We start from the raw sequence: 14,411 nt of genomic DNA, 5'->3' as shown, positions 1-14,411 counted from the left end.
ACCGTACATACTCATGTTTAAAAATGTTGCTTGACACTGATCCTGAATGCTGTTGCAGTTTTGGCGTTTGAGGGTTATTTGTAGGGAATACATGAATCATTTTGTTTGAAGCCTTTGCACATTGTTGGATATTGTAGTCATTCTCTGTCTCCAGGCTCTTGGGGAGGGGAAATAATAAAGGTAATAAAGCTGCGTAAAAACAACAGATGATCACACCCTGTGGGGATGGAACCCCAGAAGACGGAAAGAAAGAAAACGGGTCAAATTGTTAATATGCGACTGTAAATAATAACACATGTTAAACGTAAACTCGTCACCATCTTTTCACGTGCTGTTAATTCAATTCTTCCTCCTGTTTTTTTCTTGTTCTCTCAGAATAATCACTATGTTATTTGACTAAATCCTTCATACTCAAGTCTTTGGGCTTCATGAGGATTTGCAATGTTTCCCTCATTTATTTTATCATACCACACTTTAGTTATTTTAGGCACAAATGATGTTGTACACATACGTCCCCATTTATGGATTTGAAACTCTATATAATATAACTTTGTGCCAGACTCCAGCTATAATTACATTCTGACGAGTTTTTTCCTCCCTTTATTCTTAGTAAATTTTCAGCAGTTATTAAACATTTGTTTAGATGGAATTGTGCATGGGGTTTTACTCAGGAGATGTAATCACTTCCGTGTAATCGGTGTGTTCTGTGTGACGTAAATCTGATGACTGTATCTGAAGACACAGCACTTGAATGCACCATGATCATCATTGTGTTCTCAAAGGTGGTGGTGGGTGAAAGTATGAACACAGTCACTGTGACTGGTGAGATGGTGAGCTGGTAAGATGGTAGAAGGTGAGGATTGTCTGAGGGAATGATGATGATAATTGGAAGAGAACAGAGATTATATCACCCAGTAGTGTAATTGAAATGATAATTAGGTTAGGTCCGGTCGGTGCACGTAGCATGTGGTGGTGCTCTGCACATATCTTACACTGCTTCAAAGATCTGTTCTGGGTTCTGAAAGCAATTACAGAAATATTTTATTGTGTAAATATAATGTTTAGCCTCTGAACTCTGCAATAACGCCGTATCATGTGAGCATGATTCATTGCTGTAATCTGTGTGATGAATAATGAATTATGCACTTTTGTTGTATCCCCCACCTTGTAATTTCAGTTTGATGGTACCAGCTTGTTCCCACGTCATATAAGGTTACATTTTCACTTGCCATTGGGACAAACTGGCAGGTAGTTTTGGCAACAGCCAGTTAACCTGTAGGCGCACAATAAATACACAATAAAATGTGCACATGTACAACATGCATTACTAAGTTTATGAAGAAATAATTGTAATCAGTCATACACTATATATTGTGTCATTAATCTCTTAAACCCTCAAGCCTATTTCACCAAAATCACATAACCATACATTATGATTTATTTCTCAGCTTGTACAAGGTCAAAATTGCAAAAGTTTGGATCAACTAAAAGACAAGTCCTAGGAGATGTTGTAGATGCAAAAAAAAAAACAAACAAAAACAAAAAGGAAGTAAATAATACTTGGTAGGAGTACATGAGTTTTTTTTTTGTTTGTTTGTTTTTTTTGCCCAAAAAATGAATTCCGATTTATGTCTTTATTTGCTTGGCATTTGAGTTGTGGTTAGTTGATATGTGATTGAAGTGGATACCTTTGTAGAGGAGACTTCGCTTGACATTTTGATGTATAATAAGTGTATGTTGGTGTCAGCATTGGTTAGTTATGAGCTTGCCTGCCAAAACAGGCAAGTCCCCAAATTTGGGGACTCTTGAATTTAAGAGATTTAAAAGCAAGATCTTAATTAAAAGGAAAGTCAGTGTCAGCTTCACAGTGGTCTGAAGAAATGATCAAATATGGAAGCTCAAAGCTTAATTACAGCTTAACCCTCTGGAGTCCAGGGTATAATTGAGCATGTTTGACTACTTTTGATTTTACCTTCAGAATTTATTTTCCAAACTGTTTACTTTGCCTTGTTTGGTGTCATTATGTTCAGCACAACCTCACCTGTGTGACTTTACAGTTTCTTTCCTTCTTTCATTTCATATTCAGGGTTCTCACCAGGACTTTTTGGATGCATATGGGGGAACTTAGTGGGCCATAGCTGTGCGACAAGCGTTGCAAGTGTGAGTTTTGTAGGAGTGTCTGGGGCATTAATTTTACGTCATGCGTCTTCCTACCAATGATAAAAGGGAAGGCCCCCCCCCACCACAGAAGAGGACTGACGTTCAGGCGCGCGCTGAATGCGGCACATCCACAACCAAATATGTGGGTTTATGATCAATTTTGGTTTGGTTTGGAACATGCATTTAGCATCAAATGGCAAAGGGAAAGTTATTGTTTCTTTCCCCTTGTAATTGCTCCAGACAGTGAAGTGAAAAGAGGCAGAGAAGTCCCCTTCATGCACGTGCTGAACCGCTCCACACACATTACCATAATAAATCAGGAAAAAGCTTTCTGAAAATTATTAATCATTATTCAGATTTTACTGGGTCTATCAACAAAGTTAAAAAGTAACTAAGTTAGATTACTAGTTATTTATTTAGTTACTTTCAGCCACAGCTGAAAAACAAACTCCCTGCCACCTCAACATGAAAATGATAACCAGTTTGACCAATACTCACTTCACTGGAAGTGCATTTTTAACAGCAACATAAAGTAAACAATGTAGGTCCTAACATTTTAAGCTGAAACTAAATACTATTTCCTGAAAAAAAATTGTAAAACATGAAATAAAGTCAGTCTTTCTTGACTTCAATGAACATAAATACTTGTTTCATAAAAAATAAAACAAAATATATCTTTCATGACCTCATTTTTAATTGTTGACAGCACTGTTACAGTAAAATGTACAATTTATAATCTACATTGTTTATAAATGTAACTTTTAATTTCTCTTTATGATTTTTCTACCATTTAAGTTATTTCTAAACATTTTAGTTGTTGAAATTATTATTATTATAAGTAGTAGTAGCAATAGTAGTAGTAATATGAAAAAATATCTTGAAAAGTGGACCTTTAATCTAAGGGTGTTGTGGGGAGCCGCGTCCCCCCCATGACCCCTTACCGTCTATTCGCCCCTGGTTTGCTGCCTGAGCAGGAAGAATGGATAACGTGCATTTATGCAGAAGGCACGACCAGATTGACAGGTAAAAAAGTTTTATTGGTGTTTTTATGTCATGTCGTCCTCAGAGAGAGAGAGTTTAGGTGCATTTGGTTGGAAAAAGAGCGTTAGTATTTGTTAACTCGTCGCTGGTTTTTAGTGAGGACTAGGGATGGGTATTGATAAGATTTTATATATATCGATGCTATTATCAATTCCGATTATCGATCCGATTCCTTATCAGTTCCCTTATCGATACCTCTTGTGAATTTTCTGTGTACTAAAAGTAGGTTTTACAGGTTTTCTATGTCAACAACATTTTAAATTGGTCACTGGATCCTTGATCTCTGGACATAAATAAAATCTGTAGTTTTTGTCAAAAGCATTTCCTTTCAGACATTTTGGCATGAATGTCTCTCCGTACCTCTGAGCTGAGCTCAGCCGGCTGCTGCACGTCAGCGCAGGATGTCTCATTTTGGGAAAAAAAAACATTTTGATCGATTGCAATTTGTTTGTATTACAATTTGGAAAGAGGTGTCATTTGATTTAAACAGCGTTTCGTTTTGAAGTTATTAATTCCGACTGGAGCTGTGTGAACAGAACGGAGGACGATTCTCGTTTCTTTCTCCCAACAAGACAGGAGTCCCAGTTAGTAACTTTAATCCGCACAAAAGTGACTCACGATTGACATATTCAGGGATGAAAGTGGTGAAAAAAAAAAAAAGCTGAAACCCAAAATTACCCCCCAACACCACCCACACAAAAACGTTTGAATTCTAGAAGCTCTGAAATGCAATCTGGGACTATTCCAGACAATAAACTGCAGTGAGTGCAGCATCCATTTAGTGAGGAAAAACCCAACTTTCCTTATTCAAATTCATTCCAGTAGTATTCTGCTCTTACTAGGATGCAGCATTTTTCTAGTTTGGCAGATAGTTGTGGAGGAAATCACTGAAGAAATTAACACATTGAAAATATGGTTTGACCAAAACAAATTGTCATTAAACTTAAATAAGACAGGGATGAAATAGAGGTGTGAGAGTCACTAGGTGTTCACAGGAAACATTTATTTATTTCTGTATGTATGTATTTATGTTCATTGTTAGTTGGTTTTATCTTTTCTGTTGTGTTTTGTTTTATCAGGTTCTTTTTGTCTCAGCATTATTATTTATTATTACTATTACTGTTGTTGTTATTGCTATTATTATTAATATATAAAGAAAAATAAATAAAAAATACAATTTTTAATACATTTGACTCTTTTATGACAACGAACACTGAGCCATTAATTATTATACAGAAAACAAATGCACACAAACGTGCTGAGATGCGACCAGCTTAATGCTAACTTTAACATTGAAAATGCCATAGACATGGTAATGTGTTAGCATCGGTCCATTTTTAAGTTACAAAATACATCTATCAGCTATTTCAGAAGACCCTAATGGGTCAGTTTAAGATAAAAAGGGTACATATTACTCACAGACATATCTTCTTTAGGGTTTCAGCAGGGAAAAATTAATATAAAGTGAAATAAAACAAAGAACCAACGAAGCAGCACATCGAAGCAGTGCTTCACTGGTTCAAGGTTCAAAGCAAAGCCGCGGTGCAGAAACGGTTGATTACAGACCAGGATCTGTAATCAATATAGAGAAATTATCATTTTCCTGACAAACACCCCCATAAACAACGGCCAGTCTGAAGGACCAATAAGGGAATCGTTAAGCAAAAAGGCTATTGATGTCGGTGGATTGAATCATTTCTTAATGATACCTGAAGAGAACCAGTTCCTGATACCAAACCCTAGTGAGGACACTCACAGAATGGCACAGAGTTTTAAAGAAAAAAAGCCTAAAAATGTCTTTGTAAAGCTCAGTGCAGGTGTGCTGCTGTCACTGTTCTTTGAGAGATGAAAACTGTTTTTTCAACTTGGAGCTGCTGCACAAAACAGCAAATGAACAGCTCACAGAATCAGATACTAAAAGTATGTGAAGTGGGCAGTTCAGCTGATCCCCTGACCTCCTCCCTGCCCACAGGCCAGTTTTAAAGCTGTGATCGACCCACTCTGTCTCTGTGATTGGCACTCCTGTTTTATACTGTATGAAGATACAAAAATAATAGTAACGCACAGTGACTTGGAGAATTAACTTTAATCTGATTATGGATTTGGAAAGATTAATGTGTTAGATGACTTGTTAAGTCAACAAAGCTGTCAGATTAGAGTAGCGCATTACTAAATACTAAGTAACATGCTACTGGCATCTCTGCCTGCCAGTTTGTGCCAATGACAAGTGAAAGTGTTATCTTATATCACTTGGGAACATGCTGGTACCATCAAACTAATGTTACAAGGGGGTGTAACCAGCTCCTTAACTAGGGCCTTATTTTCATTGGGCCCAATGAGTACTGTGCTACAGTGTAGCTTACTGTATGTTTTAGCACCTCAGTTAATGTGGTATTGCTGTGTGGTGTGGAAATTATTTTTCACTTTGTGTGTTTGTGTATATGTGGGTCCATGTTCAACTAATTGGAAATGTATGTCTCACACATTGTCAAATCTTATTATTAATGTCATGTTTTTTAATATATATATATATATTTTTTTTTTGACCGTTCAATGTTGCAAAAACTCATGCGTCATGACATCAGTTGTGATGTTGCCACCAACAGGGAAAACAGCTACACTGACGTTGAAAACCTGTGTAGATAAAAGATTTTTCCAGACAGAAAACTGATCAGGAATTGATAAGGAAAACAATAAAAAAAAAAAAAATCACACCAGCAATCAGAATTGATAACGGCATTGATGTTGATGAAATCTCATCACTTCTAATCCCTCCTGCACACGTTACAAAAATCAAAACTCTCTGTGATGTTTGGCGTCTCGTGGGCTTGTTTAGCCGCTGCTTCGTGGCCTTTCATTAACTCATCGTTGAGGTGTGTTGGGTACTTGATCCTCTCCTCACTGACTCATACACACACAGATAAACTCTGGACTGATTGTGGAAATATTCAGCTGTGTTTAATTATTTATTTATGCTCTAATACACAAAAACGACTCAAGGTGAGCATCTGAAGAAGGCAGAAAAACAATCTTCTCAAGGAATGCTGCAGTATTTATTGATACTTGTGTGAGACTGTACATCTGTTTCACTGCATCAGGAGTCAGGAGTCACAGAAAAACATGGATTAATATACAGTTAACATGTAATCCAACAGACCGGCTCATCTCCATTTCAGCAGTGGATAAAAGTCACCGGAGGATTTGTAACTTGCAGAAGAACTCTAGCGTGTTGGCTAATTGATCGTTGTTTCTGCCTGCGCACCATTCTTTTTTAAGACTCCATTAACCGTCTGTGTCTGTGACTGAGGCTGCGGCACCGTGAGCCGGCCTGCGCCTGGGAAAAAGTCTCGTCTGCTGTTTGCACACTGGCAGAACACAAAGTCCTTGTCGGTCTGAATCTGCTGAAAAACAAGGCTTCTGTAAGCGCCGTATCCCCAGTGTGGTGACCAGGTAAGTGGGTGGCCTTGATGGTCTGCCACACAGGAAGAGCTGACCTAGAAAACAACGTCTGTCCTGTTGTCAGGCCTGTCCTGATGCTGTCAGGTGACGAGAGAAAGTAAGAGAGAGGGGAAGAAAGCAACAAATCTGCAAAACCGAGAAGATGTCAGACAGATATCACAGTCAGGATAACTCGTTTCAAATTCCTACTCTTACCTTTGCTGTTTACTGAACGTTCTTTATTCATAAAAAAAACCTTTGTTCCTTCTCCTGAGCTTACTGTGCTAAACTGCTTTTCTTTACAGACAGAAAATCTGTAGTGATTTTTTTTTGTACCATCTGAAATCTAAGAGTCACTGAGTCACTCACAGTTTCACTTTAAACCAGTAGTGAGTGTCAACTCATTAAGCCATAGATGAAGATATTAGCATGTTTGGATTTGGCTGACGTTGCAGTCGCAGCCGTGGATGGTCTTGATGATTTATGTGAGGGAGCAGATGAATGAAGTAATTAATGCAGGTGAAAAGAAATGAAGTAGCTGATATGGATCAGACAACCATCTGAGACTTCAGCACTTTAACTGAACTCGTGTGATGCACACCACAGTTACAGTAGTCCATGATGCCCCTCAGGTCATAAGATCTAGGATCAGGTGCTGGTATCAGCCACTCCACGGAATCACCCTGGATCCCTCTGGCAAACTGAGACTAATGGTTGATGTCTATCTCCCAGCAGTAGATACAACCCCTGGCAAACATGATGGAATCACCGGCCTCTGAGGATGTTCATTCAGTTGTTTAATTTTGTAGAAAAAAAGCAGATCACAGACATGACACAAAACTAAAGTCATTTCAAATGGCAACTTTCTGGCTTTAAGAAACACTATAAGAAATCAAGAAAAAAAAGATTGTGGCAGTCAGTAACGGTTACTTTTTTAGACCAAGCAGAGGAAAAAAATATGGAATCACTCAATTCTGAGGAATAAATTATGGAATCACCCTGTAAATTTTCATCCCCAAAACTAACACCTGCATCAAATCAGATCTGCTCGTTAGTCTACATCTAAAAAGGAGTGATCACACCTTGGAGAGCTGTTGCACCAAGTGGACTGACATGAATCATGGCTCCAACACGAGAGATGTCAATTGAAACAAAGGAGAGGATTATCAAACTCTTAAAAGAGCGTAAATCATCACGCAATGTTGCAAAAGATGTTGGTTGTTCACAGTCAGCTGTGTCTAAACTCTGGACCAAATACAAACAACATGGGAAGGTTGTTAAAGGCAAACATACTGGCAGACCAAGGAAGACATCAAAGCGTCAAGACAGAAAACTTAAAGCAGTATGTCTCAAAAATCGACAATGCACAACAAAACAAATGAAGAACGAATGGGAGGAAACGAGTCAACGTCTGTGACCGAACTGTAAGAAACCGCCTAAAGGAAATGGGATTTACATACAGAAAAGCTAAAAGCTAAACGAAAGCCATCATTAACACCTAAACAGAAAAAAAACAAGGTTACAATGGTCTAAGGAAAAGCAATTGTGGACTGTGGATGACTGGATGAAAGTCATATTCAGTGATGAATCTCGAAACTGCATTGGGCAAGGTGATGATGCTGGAACTTTTGTTTGGTGCCGTTCCAATGAGATTTATAAAGATGACTGCCTGAAGAGAACATGTAAATTTCCACAGTCATTGATGATATGGGGCTGCATGTCAGGTAAAGGCACTGGGGAGATGGCTGTCATTACATCATCAATAAATGATGATGTAATGACTCTTACATTAAAGGCTCTTGCTTGCCTCTACTGGTGGTTGGCTCTCACTGCGGTATTGTATCACTTCCTGTTCCGGAGCACAGCGGTGTTTTGCTGTATCTGTTAGCTGTTTAATCTGCGCAGTTAGATTGATCTAGTTATCTAGATTACGATTTGTTTCCCAGTGTAATCTTTACGTGCCTTAACTAAAGCACTCCTTCTGCTGAATCACCTCTAAATTATTTACACATTATTCACTTTGCGTGTTTTTAGGAATCCGCTAGCTTAGCGTAGCTACTAGCTCTTAGCCGATTTAGCATGGCGGCTTCTCCTGTCTCTCCCGCACTTTTCTGCTCTGGGTGTGAAATGTTTAGTTATTCCTCGGCCTCCTTTAACAGTAACGGTATTTGTAATAAGTGTAGCTTATTCATAGCTTTGGAGGCCAGGCTGGGCGAATTGGAGACTCGGCTCCGCACCGTGGAAAATTCTACAGCTAGCCAGGCCCCTGTAGTCGGTGCGGACCAAGGTAGCTTAGCCGCTGTTAGTTACCCCCTGGCAGATCCCGAGCAGCCGGGAAAGCAGGCCGACTGGGTGACTGTGAGGAGGAAGCGTAGTTCTAAACAGAAGCCCCGTGTACACCGCCAACCCGTTCACATCTCTAACCGTTTTTCCCCACTCGACGACACACCCGCCGAGGATCAAACTCTGGTTATTGGCGACTCTGTTTTGAGAAATGTGAAGTTAGCGACACCAGCAACCATAGTCAATTGTCTTCCGGGGGCCAGAGCAGGCGACATTGAAGGAAATTTGAAACTGCTGGCTAAGGCTAAGCGTAAATTTGGTAAGATTGTAATTCACGTCGGCAGTAATGACACTCGGTTACGCCAATCGGAGGTCACTAAAATTAACATTAAATCGGTGTGTAACTTTGCAAAAACAGTGTCAGACTCTGTAGTTTTCTCTGGGCCCCTCCCCAATCAGACCAGGAGTGACATGTTTAGCCGCATGTTCTCCTTGAATTGCTGGCTGTCTGAGTGGTGTCCAAAAAATGAGGTGGGCTTCATTGATAATTGGCAAAGCTTCTGGGGAAAACCTGGTCTTGTTAGGAGAGACGGCATCCATCCCACTTTGGATGGAGCAGCTCTCATTTCTAGAAATCTGGCCAATTTTTTTGGATCCTCCAAACTGTGACTGTCCAGCGTTGGGACCAGGAGGCAGAGCTGTGGTCTTATACACCTCTCTGCAGCTTCTCTCCCCCTGCCATCCCCTCATTACCCCATCCCCGTAGAGACGGTGCCTGCTCCCAGACCACCAATAACCAGCAAAAATCTATTTAAGCATAAAAATTCAAAAAGAAAAAATAATATAGCACCTTCAATTGCACCACAGACTAAAACAGTTAAATGTGGTTTATTAAACATTAGGTCTCTCTCTTCTAAGTCCCTGTTGGTAAATGATATAATAATTGATCAACGTATTGATTTATTCTGCCTAACAGAAACCTGGTTACAGCAGGATGAATATGTTAGTTTAAATGAGTCAACACCCCCGAGTCACACTAACTGTCAGAATGCTCGTAGCACGGGCCGGGGCGGAGGATTAGCAGCAATCTTCCATTCCAGCCTATTAATTAATCAAAAACCTAGACAGAGCTTTAATTCATTTGAAAGCTTGTCTCTTAGTCTTGTCCATCCAAATTGGAAGTCCCAAAAACCAGTTTTATTTGTTATTATCTATCGTCCACCTGGTCGTTACTGTGAGTTTCTCTGTGAATTTTCAGACCTTTTGTCTGACTTAGTGCTTAGCTCAGATAAGATAATTATAGTGGGCGATTTTAACATCCACACAGATGCTGAGAATGACAGCCTCAACACTGCATTTAATCTATTATTAGACTCTATCGGCTTTGCTCAAAAAGTAAATGAGTCCACCCACCACTTTAATCATATTTTAGATCTTGTTCTGACTTATGGTATGGAAATAGAAGACTTAACAGTATTCCCTGAAAACTCCCTTCTGTCTGATCATTTTTTAATAACATTTACATTTACCCTGTTGGACTACCCTGCAGTGGGGAATAAGTTTCATTACACTAGAAGTCTTTCAGAAAGCGCTGTAACTAGGTTTAAGGATATGATTCCTTCTTTATGTTCTCTAATGTCATATACCAACACAGAGCAGAGTAGCTACCTAAACTCTGTAAGGGAGATAGAGTATCTCGTCAATAGTTTTACATCCTCATTGAAGACAACTTTGGATGCTGTAGCTCCTCTGAAAAAGAGAGCTTTAAATCAGAAGTGTCTGACTCTGTGGTATAACTCACAAACTCGTAGCTTAAAGCAGATAACCCGTAAGTTGGAGAGGAAATGGCGTCTCACTAATTTAGAAGATCTTCACTTAGCCTGGAAAAAGAGTTTGTTGCTCTATAAAAAAGCCCTCCGTAAAGCTAGGACATCTTTCTACTCATCACTAATTGAAGAAAATAAGAACAACCCCAGGTTTCTTTTCAGCACTGTAGCCAGGCTGACAAAGAGTCAGAGCTCTATTGAGCTGAGTATTCCATTAACTTTAACTAGTAATGACTTCATGACTTTCTTTGCTAACAAAATTTTGACTATTAGAGAAAAAATTACTCATAACCATCCCAAAGATGTATCGTTATCTTTGGCTGCTTTCAGTGATGCCGGTATTTGGTTAGACTCTTTCTCTCCGATTGTTCTGTCTGAGTTATTTTCATTAGTTACTTCATCCAAACCATCAACATGTTTATTAGACCCCATTCCTGCCAGGCTGCTCAAGGAAGTCCTACCATTATTTAATGCTTCAATCTTAAATATGATCAATCTATCTTTGTTAGTTGGTTATGTACCACAGGCCTTTAAGGTGGCAGTAATTAAACCATTACTTAAAAAGCCATCACTTGACCCAGCTATCTTAGCTAATTATAGGCCAATCTCCAACCTTCCTTTTCTCTCAAAGATTCTTGAGAGGGTAGTTGTAAAACAGCTAACTGATCACCTGCAGAGGAATGGTCTATTTGAAGAGTTTCAGTCAGGTTTTAGAATTCATCATAGTACAGAAACAGCATTAGTGAAGGTTACAAATGATCTTCTTATGGCTTCGGACAGTGGACTTATCTCTGTGCTTGTTCTGTTGGACCTCAGTGCTGCTTTTGATACTGTTGACCATAAAATTTTATTACAGAGATTAGAGCATGTCATAGGTATTAAGGGCACTGCGCTGCGGTGGTTTGAATCATATTTGTCTAATAGATTACAGTTTGTTCATGTAAATGGGGAATCTTCTTCACAGACTGAAGTTAATTATGGAGTTCCACAAGGTTCTGTGCTAGGACCAATTTTGTTCACTTTGTACATGCTTCCCTTGGGCAGTATTATTAGACGGTATTGCTTAAATTTTCATTGTTATGCAGATGATACCCAGCTTTATCTATCCATGAAGCCAGAGGATACACACCAATTAGCTAAACTGCAGGATTGTCTTACAGACATAAAGACATGGATGACCTCTAATTTCCTGCTTTTAAACTCAGATAAAACTGAAGTTATTGTACTTGGCCCCACAAATCTTAGAAGCATGGTGTCTAACCAGATCGTTACTCTGGATGGCATTTCCCTGATCTCTAGTAATACTGTGAGAAATCTTGGAGTCATTTTTGATCAGGATATGTCATTCAAAGCGCATATTAAACAAATATGTAGGACTGCCTTTTTGCATTTACGCAATATCTCTAAAATCAGAAAGGTCTTGTCTCAGAGTGATGCTGAAAAACTAATTCATGCATTTATTTCCTCTAGGCTGGACTATTGTAATTCATTATTATCAGGTTGTCCTAAAAGTTCCCTAAAAAGCCTTCAGTTGGTTCAGAATGCTGCAGCTAGAGTACAGACGGGGACTAGCAGGAGAGAGCATATCTCACCCGTGTTGGCCTCTCTTCATTGGCTTCCTGTTAATTCTAGAATAGAATTTAAAATTCTTCTTCTTACTTATAAGGTTTTGAATAATCAGGTCCCATCTTATCTTAGGGACCTCGTAGTACCATATCACCCCAATAGAGCGCTTCGCTCTCAGACTGCAGGCTTACTTGTGGTTCCTAGGGTTTGTAAGAGTAGAATGGGAGGCAGAGCCTTCAGCTTTCAGGCTCCTCTCCTGTGGAACCAGCTCCCAATTCAGATCAGGGAGACAGACACCCTCTCTACTTTTAAGATTAGGCTTAAAACTTTCCTTTTCGCTCAGGCTTATAGTTAGGGCTGGATCGGGTGACCCTGGACCATCACTTGGTTATGTTGCTTTAGACGTAGACTGTGGGGGGTTCCCATGGTGCACTGTTTCTTTCTCTTTTTGCTCCGTATGCATCACTCTGCATTTAATCATTAGTGATTGATCTCTGCCCCCCTTCTCGGCATGTCTTTTTCCTGGTTCTTTCCCTCAGCCCCAACCAGTCTCAGCAGAAGACTGCCCCTCCCTGAGCCTGGTTCTGCTGGAGGTTTCTTCCTGTTAAAAGGGAGTTTTTCCTTCCCACTGTAGCCAAGTGCTTGCTCACAGGGGGTCGTTTTGACCGTTGGGGTTTTACATAATTATTGTATGGCCTTACCTTACAATATAAAGCGCCTTGGGGCAACTGTTTGTTGTGATTTGGCGCTATATAAAAAAATTGATTGATTGATTGATTGAAATGCACAAGTTTATGTTGATATTTTGGACACTTTTCTTATCCCATCAATTGAAAGGATGTTTGGGGATGATGACATCATTTTTCAAGATGATAATGCATCTTGCCATAGAGCAAAAACTGTGAAAACATTCCTTGCAAAAAGACACATAGGGTCAATGTCATGGCCTGCAAATAGTCCGGATCTTAATCCAATTGAAAATCTTTTTGTGGAAGTTGAAGAAAATGGTCCATGACAAGGCTCCAACCTGCAAAGCTGAGAAAGTTGTAGCCAGATTGATGAAGAGTACTGTTTGTCACTCATTAAGTCCATGCCTCAGAGACTGCAAGCTGTTAGAAAAGCCAGAGGTGGTGCAACAAAATACTAGTGATGTGTTGGAGCGTTCTTTTGTTTTTCATGATTCCATAATTATTCCTCAGAATTGAGTGATTCCATATTTTTTTCCTCTGCTTGGTCTAAAAAAAGTAACCGTTACTGACTGCCACAATTTTTTTTTCCTGATTTCTTATAGTGTTTCTTAAAACCAGAAAGTTGCCATTTGAAATGACTTTAGTTTTGTGTCATGTCTGTGCTCTGCTTTTTTTCTACAAAATTAAACAACTGAATGAACATCCTCTGAGGCCGGTGATTCCATAATTTTTGCCAGGGGTTGTAGTTTTATCCTGAACATGACACTGAGTTGCAGTCCCCAGACTCACCTCCAGCTGACAAACTCCTTTTTGAAAGACATTTGTTGAGATTCTTCATCAACCACTAAGGTAACTGGAATTCTTTGAGTTTTTGAAGGTATTTTTTTTCTTTTATCTAACGGGGTTCTTCAGTTCTATTGGCCTGGTGAGGAGTCCCAGACATTCCTTGCCTGGCACAGACAGTGGTGTAACACCTCTGTGTTTGTTGCAGTCCAGGCAGTCGCCTTTTCTTCAGCAGAGACGAAGTTCTCGCCTTCATTCTGCTGGGAGGCCACCTGCCTCCCAAATGGAACAAAGATTACTTATAACACCAGATGTACTCAAAAGCCAGGTGTTCCATACGTGGCACTACAAAGGGTTTTGTGAGTTGATTTGATAGATATGTGCCAATGGATAAAGGAGATGTTGGCCAACTCTGCCCCAGATGTGAACTGGGCCTGGGGTGAACCCTAACCCTAACCCAACCCTAATCCGAGTCGAGTTTCAATCTTGGCCGAGTTCTCCAGAGGGCCAAGTTCTCTTGTTACCATGCCTATCACGACCTGTTCTTTGTAAAAATAGAAACCACAAGATCATAGGAGGGTCTGTCTTCAGTCTGTGTGTGGCACATAAGATGGAGTTTTAAAGG

The sequence above is a fragment of the Thalassophryne amazonica genome, chromosome 11, assembly GCF_902500255.1.
Source record: "Thalassophryne amazonica chromosome 11, fThaAma1.1, whole genome shotgun sequence".
NCBI lineage: Eukaryota > Metazoa > Chordata > Actinopteri > Batrachoidiformes > Batrachoididae > Thalassophryne > Thalassophryne amazonica.
Note: the sequence above shows the minus strand (reverse complement) of the source record.